The sequence below is a fragment of the Monodelphis domestica genome, chromosome 2 (assembly GCF_027887165.1).
Source record: "Monodelphis domestica isolate mMonDom1 chromosome 2, mMonDom1.pri, whole genome shotgun sequence".
Taxonomy (NCBI): domain Eukaryota; kingdom Metazoa; phylum Chordata; class Mammalia; order Didelphimorphia; family Didelphidae; genus Monodelphis; species Monodelphis domestica.
Window position 1 is genome coordinate 210,579,243 of NC_077228.1, and position 25,344 is coordinate 210,604,586.

The 25,344-nt window shown below is 37.7% G+C and overlaps 1 protein-coding gene across 15 annotated transcripts in view; it reads right to left on the reverse strand.

Moving 5' to 3' along the window:
• TEX2 (testis expressed 2) overlaps nucleotides 1–25,344 on the reverse strand; it is a 159,411-nt gene that overhangs the window by 81,248 nt on the left and 52,819 nt on the right. The window lies entirely within an intron of this gene.

Sequence of the window (25,344 nt, forward strand, 5' to 3'; positions counted from 1 at the left end):
TGATGAGTGATTTTTCAGTCACGTCCAACTCATCTCGATCCAGAGATACTGGAGTGCATTTGCCATTTCCTTCTTGGGTTAATTTTATATATGAGGAAACTGAGGCACTATTATTGCACCATAGAAAAGAATGAATATGACTACCAGGAGGCATTAAAAGGCTCATATGAACCAGTACATATTTAAGTAAATGTTTTTTGACTACTGCCATTTTCAGGCACTTTTTAAAGACTTGTTTGGAAGGATTCTCAGAGTGGATTCAGTTTTTGCTGCTAGACTAAGCTGCCATCTTGCCTATATTCCACATAGTGAAGTAAATGGAAACGGGAAAACTACATAAAGCAAGACTACAAAAACATACCTGCAAAGAACAAACAAAATCAATACTGAACAATATGCAATTATAATGACTATGCTTGGCCTCCCTTTCTTCCTTTCCTTTTCCTCATCTAGAGGTGTGAGAGAGGGAAATATTAGAAAATAAATGTGAAGTAAAAACAAAAGATATAACTGAAAGGATTTTTAAAAATATCATCTTTAATGAAGGAACAATTGAGCGTGCTTAATCTTTAAATAATATTTGTTAGGTAGCAAACCACTAACAGCCATTTGCCATCATATAAAACATCAACAAATTTGAGGTATGGTTTTTTATTTTAAAAAATACATAGCACCTTTAAATATATGACATTTCTTCTCATATGAGGGTTAGGGTTAAACACTTTTAAACACTTTGCCAGAAGAGAACTAGCAATCATGAGTGGAGAAAATGCTGGTATATGCAATCTTTTGCAGGAGGGGGCAGTAAAAGGTTCTTGGAGGTTTCTTGTTTGTCTTGGTAGCACTTTCTAAATAAGTAAATATATCATGATGAAATATATACTTTAAAATTCTGAACATTGTAAAAAATGTACTGCCTATCTTTTTTTATACCTTATTTACCAATTTCCAATCAAATTCCACTCATAGGAAAAGAAGGCCAACCTAGCTTAAGTTACAAGGTAGCACCCTGAAGAAGAGATATAAACTGATATGGTCCAGGTAAGTCAAAGCAATTACCATTACCTTAACCACCCACTATCCCTCAGATCCTGATAGAGACAGCCCAAAACCCTTACTACAAGAGCTGGCCCTGCTCCCACAGACATCAGTGAGGGGTGAAATAACTGTGACAAATTACCACCACAAAGGGGATACGGGTAGGAGCTCTGAGGGCAGCAGCACTCTGTTGTTCACTGCCCAGCCCTCCAAACCATTGTCCAGGAAGGCATCGCTCTTGGACAAGTGGAGTTATCACTACCAATTGCCAACCAAATGTCACTCAGAAGGCAGATAAGCCAGTCCAGCTGAAGCTGAAGGAATCCTGAAGGAGAGAAAGATGGCAGTATGTGCCAGACAGGTCAACTATTATCATCATCCCTCATATCCCACAGTGAGTCCCAGAAGTTCAAAGTGCTTGGCCCTTTCAAGCCTGCACTACAGTGAAGCCTATAGTTGCATGGCAAAATAGCTCATGGTGCTAAGTACTACAAGCCATCAGCAGAGAGAGGCAGAATCAGCAGCTTTCAGAACTCCCAGTCCACAGGCAAAAAAAAAAAAAGGGCTGGGAAAATGAATAAACAGCAAAAGAAACATCTAACCAGAGAAAATTTCTATGGAGACAAAGAGCAAGGCACAGAGTCAACAGAGGCTGGTGAGATCCAAGCAACCACAATCAAAACTTCAAAGGCAAATGGGAATTGGTTTCAGGTGCTGGAAGAACTAGAAAAAAGAACTCAAAAATAAAATAAGAACAAAAGGGGGAAAAATAAATGAAACTGATGCAAAAAGAAAGCAAAATTGGCCAACTGGAGAAAGAGGCAAAAAAAAAATTCTAATGAAGAAAAGAGTTCCATGAAAAGTAGAATGGACCAAATTAAAAAGGAGGATCAAAAGGTCATGGAAGAAATTCATTCTTTAAAAATTAGAATTGGGAAAATAGAAGCTAATGACTTCACAAGACATCAAAAAACAAAACAAAATCAAAAAAAATGAAAAAGTAGAAGAAAATATGAAAAATCTCACTGAAAAAAATAGACCTGGAAAATAGATCCAGGAGAGACAATTTAAGAAATATCAGACCTATCTAAAAGTCATAATATTAAAAAAACAAAAGCCTAGACATCATATTACAAGAGATTATCAAAGAAAATTGTCCTGATATCCTAAGAACAAGAGGATATAGTAGAAATTGAAAGAATCAACAGATCACCTCTTGTAATAAATCCCCAATGACAACTCCCAGGAATGTTACAGCCAACTTCAAGAGTTCCCAGACCAAGGAGAAAAATGCTGCAAACAGCCAAAAAGGAACAATTGAAATATCATGGAGTCTCAGTCAGGATTATACAGGATCTGGCAGCTTACACATTGAAGGACTAGAAGGCTTGGATTATGATATTCCAGAAGGCAAGGGAACTGAGTTTGTAGCCAAGAATCATGTACCCATCAAAACTGACTATTATCCTTTCAAAGGAAAATATGGTCATCTAATAAAATAGATTTCCAAGCATTCCTGAAGATCAGACCTAAACAGCAAATGTGATATCCAAATACAAAATTCAAGAGAAGCATAAAAAAAAGATAAATAAGAAAGAGAAAAACTATAATGGCATTAATAAAGTCAAATTGTTTTTATTCCTATATGGGAAAATTATATTTGTAAGGCCTAAAAATCTTTTCATCATTATCATAGTAGTTATAAGTATATACATAGACAGAGCTGTGATAGTAAGCTGTTTAGGATAATAGGCAAAAAAAAAAATTAAGGGGTAAAAAAAGAGGATTGTACTAAGAAATGGGAAGAGAGAAGAGAGAAGTAAAATGGAATAAATTATATCACATAAAGAGGTACAGGGAGATTAAAAAAAAATAAAAAAACTATGCAATGGAGGCAGGATAAGGGTAGAAACAGGTAATACTTAAACCTTACTCTCACTGAAATTGGCCCAGGGAGAAAATAACAGTCAGATTCATTAGTGTACAGAATCTTATCTTACCCTACAGAGAAGTAGAAGAGGAATAAGAAAGGAGGTGGTGGGAAGGGGAGTAATATAAAGGAGAGGAAATGGGGGGAGTGATTAAAAGCAAAACATTGGTGTGAAGGGACAGAGAGAAAGGAGAAAGGACAGGATTAAAAGAGGAAAACAAGATGTGGGGAATAATAAAATGGTAATCATAAATGTGAATGTAAATGGGATGAACTCACCCATAAATGGAAGTGAATAATAGAGTGGATTAAAAATCAGAATTCTACCACATGTTGTTAATAAGAAACACATTTGAGGTTGGTAAATATATAGAAAGAGTAAAGGTAAGGGACTGGAACAGAATCTATTGGACTTCAACTGAGTTAAAAAAGTAAGAGTAGCAATCATGATCTCAGAAAAGCTAAAGCAAAAATAGATCCAATTAAAAGAAGTAAGAAATATAATTATATCTTGATGAAAGGCAGTATATAGATAATGTAGTAATATTAGTGCTTAAGATATATGCACCAAATGGCATAGATCCCAGATTTTTAAAGGAGAAACTGAAGAAGCTTAAGGAGGAAATAGACAGTAAAACTATATTAGTGGGAAACCTCAACCTTCTCCTATCAGAACTAAATAAATTTAAATCAAAAAATAAAAAAGAAAGAAGAAAAGGAAGTGCAGGAAAGCAGAAATAAAAAATGAAACTTTTTCAGATCATAATGCAATAAAAATTATAATGAATAAGGGTTCATGGATGACAAATGATCTAATTCTTCCAAGTGGGTGGGCCAAAGAACAAATCATAGAAGCAATTACTGATTTCATTAAAGAGAAGGACAAATCTGGTCTCAGGCACTAACTAGTTGGGTAACCCAAGTCACTTAACACTGCTTGCCTTAGTTTCCTCAACTATAAAATGAACTGGAGAAGGAAATAGCAAGCCATTCCAATATCTTTGCCAAGAAAACTCCAGTGTCATAAAATCATATGCAACTGAAAAAGTGATGACAATAACAGAAGAGCTATGGGAGCCCAGGTCCTAGTTAGGTTATAACTGTCTTGAATTGCTTCTGCCTGTTATAAGAGACTGAAGTTTATGTAATACTAAGATGAGGAAGAAGGTAGGTGTTGGGCAACAAGCCTCCTGACTGGGTATTAACAGGGAGGATGGGATGTGATACGTGTTCTCAACTTTGATTTGGTCAGAGCCCTTCACAAGTCATCTGAGAATTCTTTTGGACTTTTCACAGCATCACTTTGGACCCTCTTTTCTAGGAATACATAAAAATAAATGAATAGAAGGGAGAGAGGGAACTGCACACCAGGAAGGGACACCCAGATCTAGGGGCAAAGGTAGAGGGACAGAGTATTAAAGAAAAAGTAGAGTAAATCTCTGAACCCAAGGTGCTAAGCCAATCTAGCTCTGACCCTCACCAAAAGGCATGCTTCCTGTTGGGGTTCAGTAAATCTGGTCACCTCAATAAGTAGTAAAGATGGTTCGGAGAGCTATCTGAAGGTAAGGGTTCTTGAACTAACTTCAAGATGGTGAGCTAGTTGCTAGATATAACCAGCTTTAATTGCTAATGAAAATCGGTTGAGGGGGAAGGATGGAGGTACAGTTCTAACCCCAATGCAATCACATCAGAAGGGGATGGCATGTTTCCCAGAGTCTATTCCTCACCTATGGAATTTTGAGAGAGGGGAAAATAGGAGCAGGAAAGGAGTGCCACTACAATGGAAACCTTGGGACAACAACCACAGGTCGTTGGTTGTGGGTTACTAGACCTGGGGCAAATGAGGTATGAAGATGGCAGTTACCATGGTCTACCCCCCATGATGGCATATTGGGTAAAATATTCAGTCCATGCTAGTTGCTCTTCTCCTGGTAACCTAGGAAACTGACTGCTGTAAAGTGAAGCCCAGGGTAAGATCCTTCATTCTTTATAGGCTCTCTTACCAGAAAAGGAAATTTCTCTACAAAAACTATTTAACTGATTTAATCTTGTATAAGCCTAGACAGGAGTCAGATTCCCAGGAGCCTAACCACCAGTAGCTAAATTGAACCCTGAGATTCTAGGCTAATGACATTAGGGCCGAGACAAAACATGAACTAAAACAGGGAGGTAGATGTGATTTAGAGGATTCCTTAATTTGCCTCTTTACACTTTTCTCTAACGTACCCCACCCCACAATGCCCTCTGAAATACTTCCCTACAATTAAAAAAAATCACTTATAGATTTCTTACTGCTCTTTAGCTGCAAAGTTATATAATGTATGGGAAGCAAAGACAGTTCTATCATTAAAAAACTGCACTCCATCTTATGCTAAACCATCAAATAGTTCCAATTTCTCTGTCTCAGTAGCTGTTAAAAGGGAGACAGTGAACCAGTACTTCCAGACAATGGCCAGAGTCAGAGAGGCCACAGCTGTCTAGCTCTGCAGACTGATCTTGTGATCTTCATTTGTAAAAGGTCACTGGTTTCTTTTCAGTTCCCTGTTGAATTTAGAAGTACGTAGAATGCCTAGAAGGACAGCACCAAAAACTATAAAGGACTCTGATTAACTACATGTAAAGATAACGAGCTACAGTGTGCATTTTCACAGAAGAAAGCCAAGAGGAGCTTCTCCTCTGCTTTGATCTTTCTGCTGTAGTGATAATAGACTAAAGTCATTATTAATAACAATACAGGGAGCAGCTAGGTGGCTCAATGGATGGAGTTCTAGGGCTGGAAATGTTAATTCTTAGGTTCCAATATGGCCTCATATGCTTCCCAACCGTGTGATCCCAGGCATGTCACTTAACCCTCAATGCCTAGCTCCTCTTACTGCAGTTCTGGCTTAGAACTAAAACTTAGTATTGATTATAAGACAGAAGGTAAGAGTTTTTAAAAAATAACAGAAAATTAATGATAATTACTTCAAAAGAATTATTTTTTTCAAGTTTAGTACTGGCTTAGAAATATAGGCAGGGGGCAGTTGAGTAGCTCAGTGGATTGAGAGCTAGGCCTAGAGATGGGAGGTCCTAGGTTCAAATCTGGCCTCAGCCACTTCCTAGCTGTGTGACCCTGGGCAAGTCACTTGACCCCCATTGCCTAGCCCTGACCACTCTTCTGCCTTGGAGCCAATAAACAATATTGACTCCAAGACGGAAGGTAAGGGTTTAAAAAAAAAAGAAGAAGAAATATAGGCATTTGCAGTGGTCTGAGAATACACAATGAATTTTTAGATCCTTTGTCCTATTCTTCTCTGGTTAGAAGGAAATATACACAAGAATTCAGCTGAGATCTTGGGCCTAGGGTTGTGGTAACACATCATCCAAGAGAACAGCTAAAGTATAACATCCCAAGACTACTATTCCCAAGACTAACATAAGCGACATTTAAAAAATTCATGAGGTTCACTTTTTAAAATTTATTAACCTAGAGAAATAGTCATTAGTTAAACAAACTATCAGATGAAGATCATAGATCACTGGATCAAAAAGAGGACTAAGAGATCAGAAATGTGCACAGAGAAAAGCCACTCAATTACAGCACAGAGTTTTGGAGGATATTATCCCTACTTTAGTGTCGATAGATGTATCCGGAGTTCCAAGAAAGTCTCATGATGAACATCCAGGTGCCTAGAACAAGTGATCTTCAACTTATTAAAGGCAGAGTCTTGAACAATAGAAATAGAAAAGTCATATTATCTTTACCAAACACATCTGTTAGCCCATTATTTCTAGCTGGCAATAGTTGCACAAGTGAAGAATCAGGGCTAGATAATTTGTCCTTCTTAGGCCAGGATAAACGCAATATTATCACCATTATACCTATAGGAATAAAGCTTTCATTCACTCACCACTTACAAAACATAAATGAAAAAGCATTTGTGAAGCACTTACTATGAGATGAACACTATGCTAAAAACCATTCTTCAACAGTTTAAGTCATCGTCAGAGGATCTGAGCAAATAGTTTACAAAAGAATTACAAGGTAGAATTGTTCATATGAAAGAATGCTGTAAGTCAGTATAAGAGAAAGGCAAATCATACCAACCCTTACACCCAGAAAATTGGCAAAAATGATAAAAGAAGGGAAGTCAATATTGCAGAGACTATGGAAAGAACTATGAATGAATGCACTGGGGAGATGCAGGGGTAGCGTAACCATTCTGGAAAGCAATGTGAAATTATGTACATAATAAGTCCGAAATATCAAAGATTCCACTGGTAGGCATATAGGGAGATTATTGACAAAAGAAAGGCCCCATAGATGGCAATCTTTATAGAAGCATATTTTCTTTTTGAGTAGCAAAGAATTGCAAACAGAGCAGATACCTATTGATTATGAAATTAATAAATAAATTGTGATACATGAATGTGATAGAATATTACTGTCCTGTAAACAAAAGACAAATATGATGAATATAAGAGGCATAGAAAGATTAATAAGAACTGAAGCAAAATGAAGCAAGCAATTCCAAGAAAATATACACAATGGCAATGGAAATATAATGAAAAAGAAAACTAAATGCTATGTATTCAAAACAATCAAGGTTGGCTTGGGAAAAGAGTCAGGGGAAAAAAAGTACCTTCCAATCATCACCAAATAGGTGGGGAGGAGGATTAATGTGGTAAATCTGTTTGGTTTGGGAGACCTGCTTTAAAAAATCTTTTGTTATGAGATGGCTCAAAACAATCATGCCAAAGGTTCCCTGGCAGCAGGCCTGATTATACTCCTTCCTTGCTCCTTCCCACTACAATTGGGAGGAATCAGTTTAGACTTCAATGTTAAACAAATTAGGGACCTACCCTGGTCTGGAAGTATGAGATCTGGTCCCATCCAAAAGTTGTCAGTGAGCTTCCCAAGCATCTTTCTCTTGGCCCTGTCTACTGCCATCTATTTTTTTCTGGCTTTCCCTCAAACAAGTCAATTAAAAGGGCTTACTGCTGGTTCATCTAACTTATTTGTGATGCTCCTTTCAGTTCTAGCAATGGTCCCTGGAAGTGAATAATTTATACCTTAAGAAACATAGCAAGAAGAAAACAAGAGTGGGCAACTGAGGTTTAACACAAATAAGCGCCAAGTTCTGTACGAATACTAGGAATTTTGAATCTTAGAATGAATTGAGGTTTATAATGAATGTTAAAGACATCAAAAAAAGAGCTGTTATGTTATAGCTTTTGTGCTATGTGAGTGGCAAGAAGATAAAATAGGAGCCAAGGCTGCTGCTCAAGGTGGCTAGGTCAATAATAGATGACAGAAGAAAGGGCAAAATTATTCAGTTTTTTTTTTAAACCTTACCTTCTGCCTTAGAATCAATTCTATATATAGGTTCCAAAGCAGAAGAGTGGTAAGGACTACACAATGGGGGTTAAATGACTTGCCCAGGGTCACACAGTTAGTAGCTGAAGTCACATTTGAACCTAGGACCTACCATCTCTATGCCTGGCTCTCAATCCACTGAGCTACCCAGCTGCCCCTTCAACTCTTAATTTGCTTCCTAGACTAAGAAAAATAATCTTCGGATTACAAGGTAGAGAAGTGCTTAATACATTTATGAAATCTAAGATAAATACTGAGGTTATCAGAAAACACCTACCCAGCTACCTTAAATGGTCCTAACTGACCAGGTCTAGACAAACTAAATCCTGGGACATTGAAAGAATTTAAAGGTAGGATGGCTGAGATACAGGGATCTTTAAAAAATCATAGTGATATATTAATCCAGATCAAAATTGCTTACCATATCTGGGAGAGGAAAGGAAGGGAAGGAGGGAGACAATCTGTATCTTATAATTTTGGGAAAATGTATGTTGAAAATTCTAATTATATCTAATTGGGAAAATAAAAATTTTAAAAGTCATGGTGAAGGGAGCAGCTGGGTGGCTCAGTGAATTGAGAGTCAAGACTAGAGACGGGAGGTCCTAGGTTCAAATCTAGCCTCAGACACTTCCCAGCTGTGTGACCCTGGGCAAGTCACTTAACCCCCATTGTCTAGCCCTTACCACTCTTCTTTTGGAGCCAATACACAATATTGACTCCAAGACAGAAGGTAAGGGTTTAAAAAAAAAAAGTCATGGTGAAGACAATCTTAGCTAAAATATGACTTTTCTATCACTACTATTCTAGACTCTGCTTTTAATAAGAAAAGTCAAGTCCCATAGAGGACTTGGAAATGAACATGTAGGTCTTGATTAATTGAAAAAAGAAGTAAAAAATTCAAGTTATAGGCCAGTATACTTGATCCTGAGTTTTGATAAAATTCTAGAACATATAATCAAAGTAGGGATCACTATATGCCCAAACGGGATCATCAAAAAGAAATAATGCCAAACTAATCTCAATTTTATGAAAAGACTGTTGATGAGATGGGCAAATTGCAAGACATCCTAGATATGATTTAGCTGGCTAGCTTAGCAAAAACATTTGCATATTTTGGGGGATGAGAAAGGAAACTTAGGACCTGATGATATTAAGGTAGACTCAGCATTGATTGAATAGTGTGATTTAGGGATCAATCAAAATTTGGAGGGATGTCTCTAGATGAGAGCCATAGATCTCTGTGCATGGCCCTACATGCAATATCTTTATCAATGACTTTGTACATGGTATGCTTATCAATTAGTGACATGAAGCTTGGAATAAATACATGTCTAGAAGAATCAGGATCCTAAGGTCTCAACATGAACCAAACAAGACAAAATTCAATAGGGTATCAATAGGATAAACCTAAATACGTGAGATTTTGAAAATCGATTGTATGAGTTCAGGGGTTAGACAACAGTTAATGTGGGAGGAAAAAAAAGACCTAGGGGTTTCACAAACTTCTTGGTAATTGAAAAAGTGAATAGAATCATAAGGTCTAGGTTGATAGAGGTTCTATCATATTATACCCTAGTTATGATACTCCATTTGGAAGACTTTGGCACCACCCAGTTTTATAAACTAGGTGTATCTCAAGCAGGGAGGGCAATGAGATCACAAGATCTGACAGAATCATAACTTTAAACAGAATTCGCCTTCTTTAATTTTTTTCAGAGATCATTTTATCATTTTCAGAGATTATCTTGTCCAACCTCATTTTACAGAGAAAGAAACTGATAAGGAAAGAGGACTTGGAAATGAACATGTAGGTCTTGATTATCTGAAAAAAGAAGTAAAAAATTCAAGTTATAGGCCAGTTGTACACTTGTAAAAGGGTGACTTCATCTACTGTCACATAGCTTATAGGTAGCAGGGCTCAATTGTGAATGACTCCAAAACCTGATCTGTACGATAGCACTCCAACTCCTAACAAAATGTCCATAAAAGGCTCCATTGAAGAAACTAGGAACTTTTAGCCTCAAGTTAAAACTTGAGATGGAATGAGAGCTGTCTTCAAGATTTTCAAAGTCTTGTCATGTGGAAAAAGCATTAGGTTGGTTTTTCTTGGTCCAAGCAGTTAGAATGAATAGAAGTTTCAGAGGTAGATTTAGGCTTGAGAGGAGGAAAAACTTACTAACAAGCAGAATGAGTTGCCCTGGGGTAGCGCTTTCATCCTCAATGAACCCTGTCATCATGAATAGGGAACAGATTTAGGAGTGAAGAGTATCAGAAATGGCACAGAAGAGACCAGAAGAAGGAAAGCAGTCAGCATAACCCTCCACTTCCATTGCCCATACCACTCTTCTACCTTAGAACCAATACAAAGTACTAATTCTAAGACAGAAGGTAAGGGTTTAAAAAAGAATAGAAAAGAAGAGGAAGACAATGACATCCATGCTGAATGAGACAAAATTGTAGTGATATTGATATCTCATTCAGAAGAAAAAAGGTCTGAGAGAAAACAAAATCTTCATGACCATCATGTATACATGAATTTAGGAAACTGTCAAGGATGTGATTACTGAGGGGAAAAAAACTTTTGTTAAGTGATATCCAACAATGAATTGAAAGATATAAAGGACACCTGAAGCCATTGTGCTGATTATGAAAAAGCTTTTTGAGTAAAAAAAACAAAATGTTACTTTTTACAGACTTGTTTTCAACAACTTCTCTCCAGCCTATATTTTAAAAGTCATTCAAGATTCCTTGAGAGAACAGAAATAACCCTGTTCAATAATATTCTAATCACATGATGAAGCAGAAGCAAAGTGGCTGCAGATTTTAGGTAGTTAAGCTGGTAATATCTTTCTATATTTCTTTCTCTTTAATAATTATAAATTTAAAAAAATTCTAATCACAAACACTAGGAAAGATACAAAGTGCTGTATGTTCCCCAAAGGTACCTGCTAAAATGTATCATCTCTTTCTGCCTCTCTCTGTCTCTCTCTCTCTCTCTTGTCTCTGTCTCTCGCTCTCATACACACATGCACGTGCGCGCACACACACACAATTCTGCACTCTGCCAAGTGCCAAAGCATTGTCATTTTGTGCTATATTTATTAATCATATTTTTAGTAGACTGAATACCTTGACATACATGTTTGTTGATATTACTAGGGTTTTTTTGGTTTGTTTTTTAAAACTTACCTTCCACCTTATAATTAATACTGGGTATAGATTCCAAAGCAGAACAGCAGTAAGGGCTAGGCAATGAGGGTCAAGTGACTTGCCTAGGGTCACACAACTAGGAATTATATTAGGCCACATTTGAATCCAGGACCTCCTGTTTCTAGGCCTGGCTCTCAGTCCATTGAGCCACCTTATTTGCCCCCTATAGATTGTGATGAACAGTTGGGAGGCACAGTGGGAGTAGGAGTGTTAGACATGAAGTCATAAAAATCTGAGTTCAAATCCCACCTTAGATATTAGCTATGTAATCCTGAGTGAGTCATTTAATGTCTTTCTCCCTCAGTTTCCTCATCTTTAAAATGCATATAAAAACTGCAACTGCCTCATAGGGGAGTTGCAGGGTTCAATGAGACAATATATGTAAAAAACTTTTTAAGTCTTAAAGCACTATGTAAAGACTAGCTATTATATTATCAAACTGATTTTCTCAGTCCTCCATTTTCTTTATCTGTCTGCTATATTTGACATAGAGAACCTGGATATTCTTTCCTATTTTTATGACTCTCGTCTTAATAGTCTGACCCCTTCTTCTCAGGTTTTTTAACTGATTATCATCTATATTGTACCCCAGGGAATGTTACCCAAGGTCCTGCCTTAGGTTCCCTTCTCTTCTATCTTTCTGGGTAATAATTTCGGTGGCTTTCCAGGGGTTTAATAATCAAGAGACACATACATGTTAAGTCTAATTTTCCAGTCTTGATCTTTTTATCTGATCTATGACCCAGCATCACCAATTACCTATTACACATGTCAAACTGGATGTCCCCAAAACCTATAAAGTAGGGTCCCCTTATCTGTGGTTTCACAGTGGCAGTTTCTGTTATCCTCAGTCAACTGTGGGGGTCAGCCAAAAGCAGGGGCTGCTGTGGCCTTTTGCTTTCACTTTCTTCCACTTTCATTTTTTAAGTTTTGGGGATTCTTTTGATGGAGAATTGGTGGGGAGTAGAAGAAGGCTGTAGAGCAAAAGGGCAGGAGCAGGAAGAGAGAGAGAGAGAGAGAGAGAGAGAGAGAGAGAGAGAGAGAGAGAGAGAGAGAGAGAGAGAGAGAGAGAGAGAGAGAGAGAGAGAGAGAGAGAGAAGAGAGAGAGAGAGAGAGAGAGAGAGAAAGAGAGAGAGAGAGAATATATATGTATATATAATTATTATATATTATTAGCTATGTAACCCTGAGCGAGTCACTTAACTTCTTTCTCCCTCAGTTTCCCCCCCATATATGGGATTAGCAGATGTTAGCTTATATCTTCAGTATCAGTCAGAAATGTTGGGTAAAAAATGGAGTAGATAATTATAAGGTCCCTCCCAATTCTAATTCTATGATCCCAATATTCCTTGATGCTGTAGATTAATCTATGCAGTTTACTGGTTGGAGAGATCAAAGTCAAATACAGGCTCGGTTACTTTACCTCATTCTCTTTCTTTCATAATCATAGTAAACTCCATTGGGAGTGATCTCAGTGAAACAAGTGAGATGGATGCACAGAAAACATCAGGTGGCATTAATACTATAAGGAGATTTTCATTTGTAGCTAAAATGACTCATTGGCTCAACTATTTTGGGTAGGTTAGTTCAGAGAGTTTAAAATGCAGTTTTCTGGGACAGCTGGGTAGCTCAGCGGATTGAGAGCCAGGCCTAGAGACGGGAGGTCCTGGGTTCAAATCTGACTTCAGACACTTCCCAGCTGTGTGACCCTGGGCAAGTCACTTACTCCTCTGCCTTGGAACCAATATGCAATATTGATTGATTCTAAGATGGAAGGTAAGGGTTTTAAAAAATGCCCATGGTCACACAGCTAGGGAAGTGTCTGAGGCCACATTTCAACTCATATCTGCAGGCTAACTACCTAGCTACCAGTCCAGCTACATTCTTTTAAATGCTAACTACTTACTCTAGAATTGTAGCTAACTGTATACTCTGGATGAAGTTGAGAAAAATTGCTTCCTTCTCTTACATAACTGTGGCTTTATAGAAGCCACTGCTGAAGAGCACAAACTGAGCATTCTTATGACAGCATCGGATGTCAGAACTGAGAGGGACCAATGAGGTCATTCCTTCATTTTTATGAAAGAGAAACTAAGCCCCAAAGAAGCTAAATGAATTGTCCAAGCCATACAACTGGTTGTTGGTTGTTGTCTTTCATATTCAAAGAGAGCCAAAATGACATTGTTATATCAGTCAATGTACAATGAGTCCGACTGTACCAGATCCGACCAATACAGGCTCTGCCACATGTCAGGCACAAATAGCCTCTATAAACATTTGGGATGGAGATGGCTCGAAACGTGTGTGTGCCTTATATTTCCTTTGAGCTACTGAAATTCTGCTTTGCTCACAAAGCAGTCTTTTCTTTGATGTGGGCACACCATGTTAGATGGTCCTGTGCCAGTGTCTCCCATGTCTCCCAATCAATACCAAAGTTCTTGTGTAATTGGAATTTTGTATCTTTGAACTACATTACCAGCATGCCTATCCTCTTTCGTCCCCACTTTGTGTCCTTATAAATAAGGACACAAAGATAATTTCTGTAATTTCGCCCTTTTGCTCACTCGTCTTCCCAGCCCGCTCCTCCTGGCTCTTATCCTGCTTTTGGCAGTTCCGGCAATTCTCTCTTTGCTAATACTCTCATTTTCCTTTTTCTTCAAGTTATTAATACATTCTTATAAGAATATAATACCTGAAGTATTTAGATATTAATTTTTAATCTTACATTCTTTAGAGAGATCTTGAAAGTGTCCTTGTATCTCTTCTTTTGACCTGCAGGCGGGTGCTTGCCTGGTTTGAGTTTTCTGTAAAAGAGTCTTTTTAGGCAAACATGTTTGGCATCCAAACAACATGGCCAGCCTATCAGAGTTGGAACACCCAAAGTAAGAGGGTTTTTATGTACTTCATGGTTAATAAAGTACTATTATGTCAGACACACTCAAAATATAAATATTGGAATCTCATTAAGGATAAATACTAATCACTTCAGATAATTTTTTTCATCTACACCTTAAGATAGCAATCACTGACAGAAGTAGGATCTTCAATTATAAAAAAAAAAAACAGCAACATACAAAAATAGTATCAATATGAAGATTTCAAAGTTTCTTTTCTCTGGCATTGCCATAGGAGTGGTCCCAGTGAAAAAATTGAGCTGGATGGATAAAAAAATCAGGTGGCATTAGTAACTACTGTGGGTGGATTAGCTCAGAGGTTTAAAAAGGCAATTCTCAAAAATACTTTATAAGCATCATGTTTCCTGCCTCTTCATTTCAAGCTTACTAAAAGTTTTCACTAACAGATTACACCTGGAATGCTAGGTCTCTAAAATCACATTCAAGGAGTTGGTATCCAACAACATAAAAATCACTAAAGTTTAAGAACTCCCCCCAAACCCCATGCACACACTTAATAGCTAAAAAATTAGATGTAAGAAATAATTAATTTGTTTTGGTAGATTTATGCTATTATGTCAAATGATGATTGCTCTGGATTAAATTTAAGAAATAATTACCAGCACAACAATTTCCCATCCACTGGCAGAATATATAAGCTTCTTGAGGTCAAGGTATGTTTCATTTTTGTCTTCCTATTCCCAGCTTCTAATACAATGTTTGGTACATGAAAGATACTTAATAAAAATATGTTCAACTGAATTCTCTGTGAAAAGACAAAATATAAAGAATAGAAACACTTGAAATTCTCAGCTTGAAATTTAAGATATATTGGTCCATTCCTCCCCTCTGTCTCTCATCCACTTTTCCAAGTAGTACATCTTTTCTAAGCAAAAAAGAAACCATTGGGTCACAAAGGGCCATCCTTTGCTTGCCAAATGTGTATGATAACATAATTATCTCATTTACTAATATGTTTGTGCTAAAGATGAAAAAAGCTATTAAATTAATCAACTAAGTTTCAATTATGGGAGGACAATTTTTTTCTTCCAAAAAAAGTTCTACCCTGATGCCTCACTGAGATATGAGATGACATGGGTTCAGCAAGGCAAAAGCTTTAGTAAGTATCAAGTTGGAATGGCTCCTGCAACAACAGATGGAGGACTAGCCTTGATAACTTTGAAAAGACTTGGGAAAAGGTTGGCTGCAGTATGATGGATTCTTTAGCCAGTCATCACTGTGGATCATCTACCAGTACAGAGTGGGGATATAATCTACTTTGGTGGATGAAGGGGCATCAATGGGACAAAATCATGAATCTTGGGAACAGAGAAATAATCATTTATGAGCTTTAGTGTCAATGTCTCAATCAGAGATGTCACTTGAGGAAAAGTTCAAGACTAGCTCCTTGGAGTAATGTGACAGATATGAGGAAATTCATACATATTTTCACAAGTTAATAGGCACTGGTGGTTTTCACAAAAGCAGAACTCTTAAATACTCAAATGGATATGTGATCTCACTGAGGTAGATATTTCTTCCAATTGTAATCCACTCAAGCCTGCCATCCTGTGTGACTCTTTTTCATCTGTTCACCTAAGTTCAACCTACAAGGTAAACCACCCAACATGCTCTAGGCCACACTCCTTTTCTTCTATTATCACAAGGATACTAGCTGAGCACTTAAACTGTCCACTGGTCATCCCTCCCCTTCACCACATGGACTGTCCATCTCCTTTTCCTATCATCTGTTTTCCTGATAATATCTTTGACTTTCTTTCCTTCAAAATTGCTTGTTCGTTATGTGATGCAGACTACTAACTCATACCATCTATGTACATCTCCTTCGATCTATGACATTAATTTTCTTTTTCTTAAAAGAAGACTGAGTTTCTCTATTACTCAGGCTAGAAGTTCAGGAGCTAATCATACCTAATCCCACTCTGACTGGCACAAGAACTTTGATCTACTCAGCCTAGTGGACTTCTGATCCCAACAGCTTACAATATGAATGCCAAACAATGCAGATATTCAATGGTAAAGTCTACTGCAGTTCAGAATGTCTAAGCTTACGAGATCCACCAACCTCTGACTTTTTGGTAGCAGGGATTACAGATATGTACCACCATGCCTGGCTGATAATAATTTTCAGTCCTTGTAATTATGTTTCCTATCTTGATGATGTACAGAACCAACAGTAGAATTCAGTTGTTAAAAAGATAACCCTTTGTTTGCTGAAGAAGCTTGAGATTGTTAAATGAATTTTGCAGAACATCTTTCTTAATAGGTCATCCTTGAGATGGGTTGGTGGAGGTGATTTATTGGGAGATGGCTGTGGTATAAAAAGCAAGACATCAATGATGTCTGAAAGAAAGAAAAAAAAGACTAGCCTTGAAAGAAGAAGTGAATGTGAAGTAATAATTCAGGAATTTACTTATCATTTTTTCCTACTGAGAATATTACCCAATACCTTTAAGATTTTACAAGATGAAGTTGTGAAACAAGTTTCCTGTCATGAGAGTGCAATTTTAAAAGGTCAACATTTAGGGAAGTGCATGATGGATATTTGGGTTCTTCAAAACTGTTTTCACTAGCTGTTTCTGATTAGTGATTACAGTACTACTTGGAGCAAGGCTACAGATCCACTCAAAGGTGACTCAAAGTTGTCCTGAAATTAAGTCTTTTGAACGTACGTGTCTGTCTGTCTGTCTGTCTCTCTTGAAAAAAAAAATACAAAGAACTAAAGTAGATCGTTATCCATTACTATTCAGAGAAATATGGAAAGCCTTGAATAGAGTAAAACAGAACCAGGAGAACATTAATACACAATGATTTCGATAATGTATGAAAACAATAAAGCAAAGCCAAACTCAGTAATTCTTAGAACCAATCTTGACCCCTGAGAATAGATAATTAAACACAGTATCCTTTTTTTAGGGAAGAGATGAGGGAGACAGTGGTACAGAATGAGGCATATGCTGTTAGAAATGTTTTTCTATGTATGGTCAGGAACTCCTAGTTAGTTTTGCTTAACAATTTTTCTTTGTAATAAGGACACTGCCCATTGGGTGAAGAGTGACCGTATAGAAATGACATGATATAAAAACAAAAGGTATTAGTAACATTAAAAATTATATTCAAAAACATGTAACATGGATATATTATATTACTGTCTTCTCAAACATTATACCAAAAGAGCATAAACTCTGAAAGTCCTACCCTAGTTAGAAACTGCCAAGTTTGGGCCCAGTGACAGGAATGTGTTCCTTTTAGAAGGGCCGACTCTGTCCTGAGATATCTCTCACTAAATAGGCCATGGTTAATGACTGCTGTGTCTATCCACTAAGCTAGAAACGAGCTACATCCGTGTTTGTTGAGGGAGTGCCCATTCTGAACAACCCAGGCATCTTCTATCTAAACTATCAAGCAGTCCATATGCAATAAAGCCCTACTCTCTTATTTAGTCTTTCTAGCAACCACTTTTTAAAAAGCTATTAAAAATATTTGGCTGTACCGGGATCCATCCAATAAAAACAAAATATGTTTTCTACATCTTGCACTAGGAACTGCATAACCATGTTGGAAATCAAGGACTGGCAATATATTCAATTAAAAAATTTTTATAAGATTTAAAAACTCAATGTTTTTATGTTTAAATGTTTAAAAAATGCACTAAAACAAAAAAAAATCACAGAAGAGGGCTGATGAAACTTGCTCTCTCTACTACTGATTGAATTCTCTCATTTTATAACCTTTTATGAAAAGCTTATTTATTCAGATCATAAAATTCAAAGACTTACAGTTAGAAGAAACCTTTCATCTACTCCAGTGTGTTCCTTTTACAGATGAGAAAATGGAGATACAAATAAGTTCTAAGACTTGTCAAAAGTCATGCTGGTGGTATAAGACATGCAACAATCATCCCTCCATTTCCAGGAGAGCTGAGAGCTGACCTTTCACTGACATATTTGTTGACGAAGTTTTAGAAAGATTTCCTCTCCCAGTGGAAGGGCAGATGTCACTTAAGAATAATAAAGTGACAACTTAGTTTTTAATAGCAATGGCTTCTTCTATGAGTAAGGAAACAAAATCACATTACCCTTCACCTTAAAACTTGTTCAGGATTGAGAACCTGGTTTTTTTTCTTTAACAATTCAACAAATGAAGACTACTTATATATGGTTATATAATCCATTGTACTTTCTGATGCTAATCATGCTCCCCTTCCACCCCAAAATCTCCCCACAGTATACATTTGTAAGAGAGACTTCAAAGGGCTTGTGTTCACCAATGTAAGTACTGCCTCATCCACTGTCAATTGCAGTTCTTCCACACATTCTTATCCTGTGATTCTCATCCATGTCTTTCTATAAAAGTCTCCAAAAAGGATGCACCCAACAGGCTGTACACATTCCTCTGGTTCTCTTAATGTTTTGTGGACACAGAGAAGAGCATTTGGGCTGCCCATCTGTTATCCTTCACACTCTCTCCATGCACAGCACCCCCTTCCTTTTTAGTCACACATGTCCTTAATAATGTCTTTTATCCATCATTTCTGTTGCATAACTCATCCCTGGCAATATGCTGCAGCTTTCTAACGTCCATACGTCCATGGTATAAACTCCACAAGCCATATCCAGGATTAGCTAGAGATACCCATCCGCTGTCAGGGACAGAATATTGGGGCTAGAGAGATAACAGAACTGGCATTGTATAGTATTGTGACCTCAGGCAAACCACTTAGCTGCTAGGGATCTCAGTTTCTTCTATAAAATGAGATTACACGCTGGATTACCTATAAATCCCTTTCAGCTCTAAATATCATCTTTCTTTCTTTTCTTTCTTTCTTTCTTTCTTTCTTTCTTTCTTTCTTTCTTTCTTTCTTTCTTTCTTTCTTTCTTTCTTTCTTTCTTTCTTTCTTTCTTTCTTTCTTTCTTTCTTTCTTTCTTTCTTTCTTTCTTTCTTTCTTTCTTTCTTTCTTTCTTTCTTTCTTTCCCTCCCTCCCTCCCTTCCTTTTTTAAGTAACCATTACTTTTTGTCCTAATAACAACTCTAAGACAGAAGGGCAAGGGTTAAGTGACTTATCCAGGGAAACATAGCTAGGGAGAATTTGGGGCCATATTTGAACTCGGGTCCTCCCAACTCCAGGCCTGGTACTCCCTTCATTGAACCACCTACATGCCCCTGTAAGTATCTCTTGAGAAGATAAATGGTCTTGGAGTTAGGAAAATGTAAACTGAAATCCTACTTCTGACATATACAAACTGTGATCACTGGCAGGTACATCTAACCTACCAATGTTCCAAGCCACTCAGTAAATTGGAAAAGAATTGACAAACTCATTGGTGGAAGTAGTTCCATGTTGAGAATCCCTTATACATATAAAATCATATGTCCACATTTCCCTCACTCCCTAACATTAGCCAACACATTTTATTCTCAAATATCTATATGGATATTCCTTCCGTCAAAGCAGATAGGTTTTCTTCATTGCTTGAGTTTCCATTGGGGGAGGGGGGGATTGGTAGCCTTTTGAGCTTCTTCATGCTTAGGCAAAGTTGTCAGTCACTGGACTGCAGATACATTTCACTGCTAAGTGTGAACTCAAAATCTTTAGTTTGGTAAGACCTACCAGAGCTCATGATCCATAGGCTCTGGATTTTCTTCAGAAACCCAGGCCATCCTCCATACCACCTGAGCTGGGTTGTATTCGGAAACTAGTAACTCAAGCACTCTAAGTTTGAAATAGGTTGGTTCTAGGTCCTTACATAAGAGAAGGTACAAAGCTATTCAAAACAGGGTATTATAGTATAATGTCTAAATGACCAGATATATAAGGTAAATAACATCATATCACATGGAAATCGTTGAATGCAGGCAAATTCTTGAGGGAAAACTGTTAATTACCTTGACATTACAAAACTAAGCTGATCAAAATAAAATTTTTTCTAAGATTCATGTTTGCTCCTGCTGGCCAACTGCCACCAATGGGCAGGTAAGCCCAAGAGCCCCAGAAAGAGTCGCTTCAGATTACTGGCAGTTATCCCCACCAAATGCCAACTGCCTTCCACCTACAGAGAAAAAAAACAGTCCCTGGCCCCAAGGAGCTCCCAGGTAAACTGGGGAGACCACATGCAAACAAATATGTACAAACAAGATAAATTGGAGATCATTTCAGAGGGAAGGCACTAGCATTAAGTAGGGCCAGGAAAGCCTTTTTTTAACCCTTATTTTCTATCTTAGAAATAACTCAAAGTCAGAAGAGCAAGCAAGGGCTAAGCAATAGGGGATTAAATGAAGAAGCCCAGGTCATAAAGATAGGAAGTGTCAGAGACCGGATTTGAACTTAGGTCCTCACGACTCTAGGCCTGACACTCTGTCTACTGTGCTACCTAGCTGCCCCTGCAGGCAAGGCTTCTTGCAAGAAATGGAATTTTAGCTCGGATTTGAAGGAAGTCAGGGAAACCAGGAGGTAGAGATAAGAAAAGAAGAGAGTTCCTGACATGGAGGAATGTCAGTGAGAATAAGAACTGGAGTTAGTGTTGGACTTCCAATATGAATTATCTCCTCCATTAGAATGTGAGCTCCTTAAGAGCAGGATTGCCTACAATTTTTAAATTTATACTGACAATGTTTTACCCATAATATGCAGATAATAAATTCAATCACTCATTCAGACATTCAGAGACAGCAGAGAAAAGAACTCCAAGCTAAGAGTCAGTAGGCTATGGGTTGAGTTGTGGCTCAGCTTTTAATTAGCTATGTCACCACATACAAGTCATTTCTAAGCTCTGGTTTTTTGATCTGTAAAATGAGAAAGTTAGACTAAGTGATCTCTTCTAGCTTTAAAGTTCTATAATGCTGAAATAGAGTCATTCAGAATAGCACAAATAATATGGCTCTGCTGTGAATAATTTCCCTTTTACTCTGCTAAAATTAGGACTGACTTGTTGAGATTGGCATAAAATTCAGGTAGAAGCAAGGTGGTAATTATGACTTTATCAAAAGCACTTAGCAACAACTAGGCAGAATGAGTCACTTTTGTTCTATTTCACATAATACTGTAGTGCCTAAGCTTGTCACTTTCCTCAGGAATTGTACTAACTTCTAAAAAAAAAAACAAAAGCCAAAGGATCTGAGAAATAACCCAAATTTCCCCCTCAGACTTTTTCCAATACAATAAAACTGAGGAGGGGGAAATCGTAGAGTGCAGAGGCTCTGTAGGAAACATTTATATGTGAGGAAGGGAGAGTGCTGAGGAAGATGACATTTTGGTTTGACACTAGGCTCTTTCTTAACCTTCCCCCATTGCAGGTCCCCCAATTTTATCTATGATACACTCAAGCTGTATTTGACTGGATCTTTAGCAACTAGGAAAGTCTAATAAGCTTATAGAGTTGTTACTATGTATTTTATTAAAATATATTGTTCTTCAAAACTGGCCTCAGACATTTTCTAGCTATATTACTCTGAGCAAGTCATATAAACCACTTAACTGGAAGAGTCCTTGCCACTCTTCAGTCTTAAACTTGATACTAAGACAGAAGGTAAGGCTTTTTTTTTTAACATTTGTTTTGTTTTTTAATGCACTGTTCTATGGGATCTTGGAAGCTCCTGATAATCCAAATATTTCAAAACTGAATCAGTATAACTTGGAAGTTAGGACAGTATACACTAATGAAATTGGGAAAGAGGGAAGTCTTGAAAATGAAAAGCAAGAATATATGTCCTGTAGGTATTGTTTAAATAAAAGGTAATTATCAACTATAGCTTCCCTCCTATCCAAAAAAGTGGGCCTAAATTAAGCATCCACAAATATAGAAGCCTTGGACTATAAGGCTGAATAAGACTTCTAATTAATTCATCAGTTTTCCTGCCATTAGGCAAAAAAACTGACTTACCCTTTCCACCCAAATCTAGACTCATGACTTCCTTCGATTCATTCAGGCTCAAAATGTAAGGTATCATTTGTTACTTTTCGCCTCTCATCCTCACCTCCCACATAAATCAGTTGTTGGTGTTGCCCTTCTACCCACATCTCTTTTTGCATCTGTCTCCTCTCTAATCCCAATGACAACTGCCAGGTTATACTCCCACTGAGAGGGACACTGTGCTTAGAATGAAGGATATAAGGGCAATTGAAGGACAGGTCTCTGTCCTCAAGGGTCTTCCATTCTTTTGGGAGTGGGGAAAAATACAACATGTTCATGCACAAGCATAAGGAAAATAAATAAATACAAAATAAAAGGGACGAGGGAAGAATCAGAAAAAGGTGGATCATGGAGAAGGTGGCCCTAGGAAAGAAAAGAGATATTCCACAAATAGGAAGTGAGGTTGAAGAACATTTCAGACATTGGTGACAACGAGTGGAAGGGCATGGAAAAGGAAACTGGATGGTGGTATGGGAGGAACAGGAAGATGACCTGTGCAGCTGGACCATAGAATATGGGAAGGGGTGTAACACATAATAAGGTTGGAAAAGTAGGCTGGAGACAGGTAGAGAAAGATTTTTAAAGCTAAACAAAAGTGTCCATATTTGAAGCAGCAAGGAATCACTGGAATCTCTTGAGTATGGTATAGATTAGACAAACGCTTCAAGAAAATCACACTGGCAACTGTATGAAGGATGAATAGGCAAAGGGAGAGCACTGAGGCAGAAAGAACAATTAGGAAGCGACTGCAATAGTTCAGGCAAGAAAAGATAAGGGCCTGAAGCTGGGTGAATAGAGAGAAAGGTTTGAAGGTTTGAAGAAATATTCTTCAAAGGTAGGTATCTTTTTTTTTTTTAATCCTTACCTTCTATCTTAGAATCAATAAGTATTAGTTCCAAGGCAGAAGAGCAATAAGGGCTAGACCATGGGGATTAAGTGACTTGTCTAAGGTCACATTGCTGGGAAGTGTTCGAAGCCAGATTTGAACCAAGGACCTCCCATCTCCAGGCCTGGCTCTCCATCCACTGAGCCACCCAGTTGCTTCATGAAAAGAATAAGAATCTGTGGAGTATGGTAGAAAAGTAAAACAAAATTGTTCACCAAAAACTCAGGGCATTAAAACACTCATTTTCACCTCATGAGTTAGACAGGTGCCAAGTCCACTCTATTTTTATCTTGGTAAAAACAGTGTTGCTCAGGGTGTGTTAAATGCCTTGTTCATGGTCACAGTGAGTCAGTCACTGGTCTTGGAAACCTCTAATATTATAGTGATTGAAGATAATGTAGGAAGTTTGACTAATGGTCTTGCCCTACTCAATTGCAAGAGTGGGAAACCTTCCAGGGCCAATATGGGCTCTCCTTGATCCCTTCTCTGCCAGTAATGAATGACCTTTCCCCTCATTAGGTCTCCCCTAACACATTTTTGGCACTTCTCAAGCATGTGCTTTGTATCACAGCTAACTGTGAGTGTCCTATTTCCCAACATAAGCCACATGAAGTCAGAGGACCCTTCTCAGTCTCCTCTGAGGGATGATCATATATCTCACCTCCTACCTGTGAGTGTATGAACCCACTTCTCTCTCTACATTCTCTCAGTGACTTTATTAGGTCTCACAATTACAATCACCATTTCTTTGCATATGACTCCCAGATCCCACAGAGGCAGGACATAGTAACAGAAGAGGAAGACCTGAATTTGAATCCTGACTGAGACACTTATTAGATGGGTGACCCCTACGCAAGACTGAGTGGCTCAATGGATTGAAAGTCAGACCTAGAGATGGGAAGACCTGGGCCTTGTATGGCTTTTCCGTCTTGAAACCCAATACACAGAGAATTGATTCTAAAATAGAAGGTAAGGATTAAAAAATAAATATAATTCTGAGCACAACCTCCCTCCAGCTGCTAAGGGCTTTCCTCAAAATTACTACACAGATATATATGTATATGTATATACACATATTTTGATACCATCTCCTTTAAGAAAGCAAGTTCCCTGAGGGCAGGAACTGCTTCATTTTTCATTTCATATTTCCAGCATCAGTCATAATATCTAGCACAAAGGAAGTACTTAATATTACTGATTGATTGTATCTTAGCAAAAATTTGTATTTCTCTCAGTGCCTGTGCCCAAACAGAAACATGAATTTTTGTGACATGAATCGGGCAGTACTGGGGAACAAACAAAGAGTGCTGAATGCAGTCATAGGTCCGGACTTCAAGTACTGACTGAGTGGCATAGAACAAGTCACCAGATCTCTCTGGTCTCATTTTCCTCCTCTATAAATGAGAAAATAGAAGTTGATAATCACTAAGTCTCTTCCAGTTCGTTGACCTTTAATGCTACAGACAATTTCACAACAGTACAAACTTATGGCTTCCAGGGTAGTAGTATAAGAATATGAGTATTTCATGATAGTAAACTGCATACATTATGAGTTTTGCATATTTAGGAAATTTACTTGGAAAATATGCCCACAGGTTATTGGACTTAATGGAAAGGCTTATCTTGCTGTACACAACTGGGGAAAGATCATTAATAAAGCTTCCTTAAATTTTCAAATCTCAGAGTTACAAGCCACTAAGCAAAGGGACCCAGGTACATGAGTGACAATGTATGACTGTAAAGCAAGACAAGTCAGACACTCAAGACAACTGTTTCCACCAAAAAAACTGGGCCAACTTGTGTCACTTACTTCATGGGGTGAGGATAAGAAAGGTACTTACAAGAGTGTTGTTGTTTTTTTGTTTTTGTTTTTTTTTTTTTTTTAAGGCAAACAGGGTTAAGTGACTTACCCAGGGTCACATAGCTAGAAAGTGTTTGAGGCCAGATTTGAACTTCAGCCCTCCTGACTCCAAGCCTGGCACACTATGCACTGTGCCACCTAACTGCTGCAAGAATGTCTTTTAAAGCCCTGAAGTTTAAGGAGACAATTTTGTTTCCTTTCATGATCAAGTTCCCTAAATACCAATTCTCTTTGTACA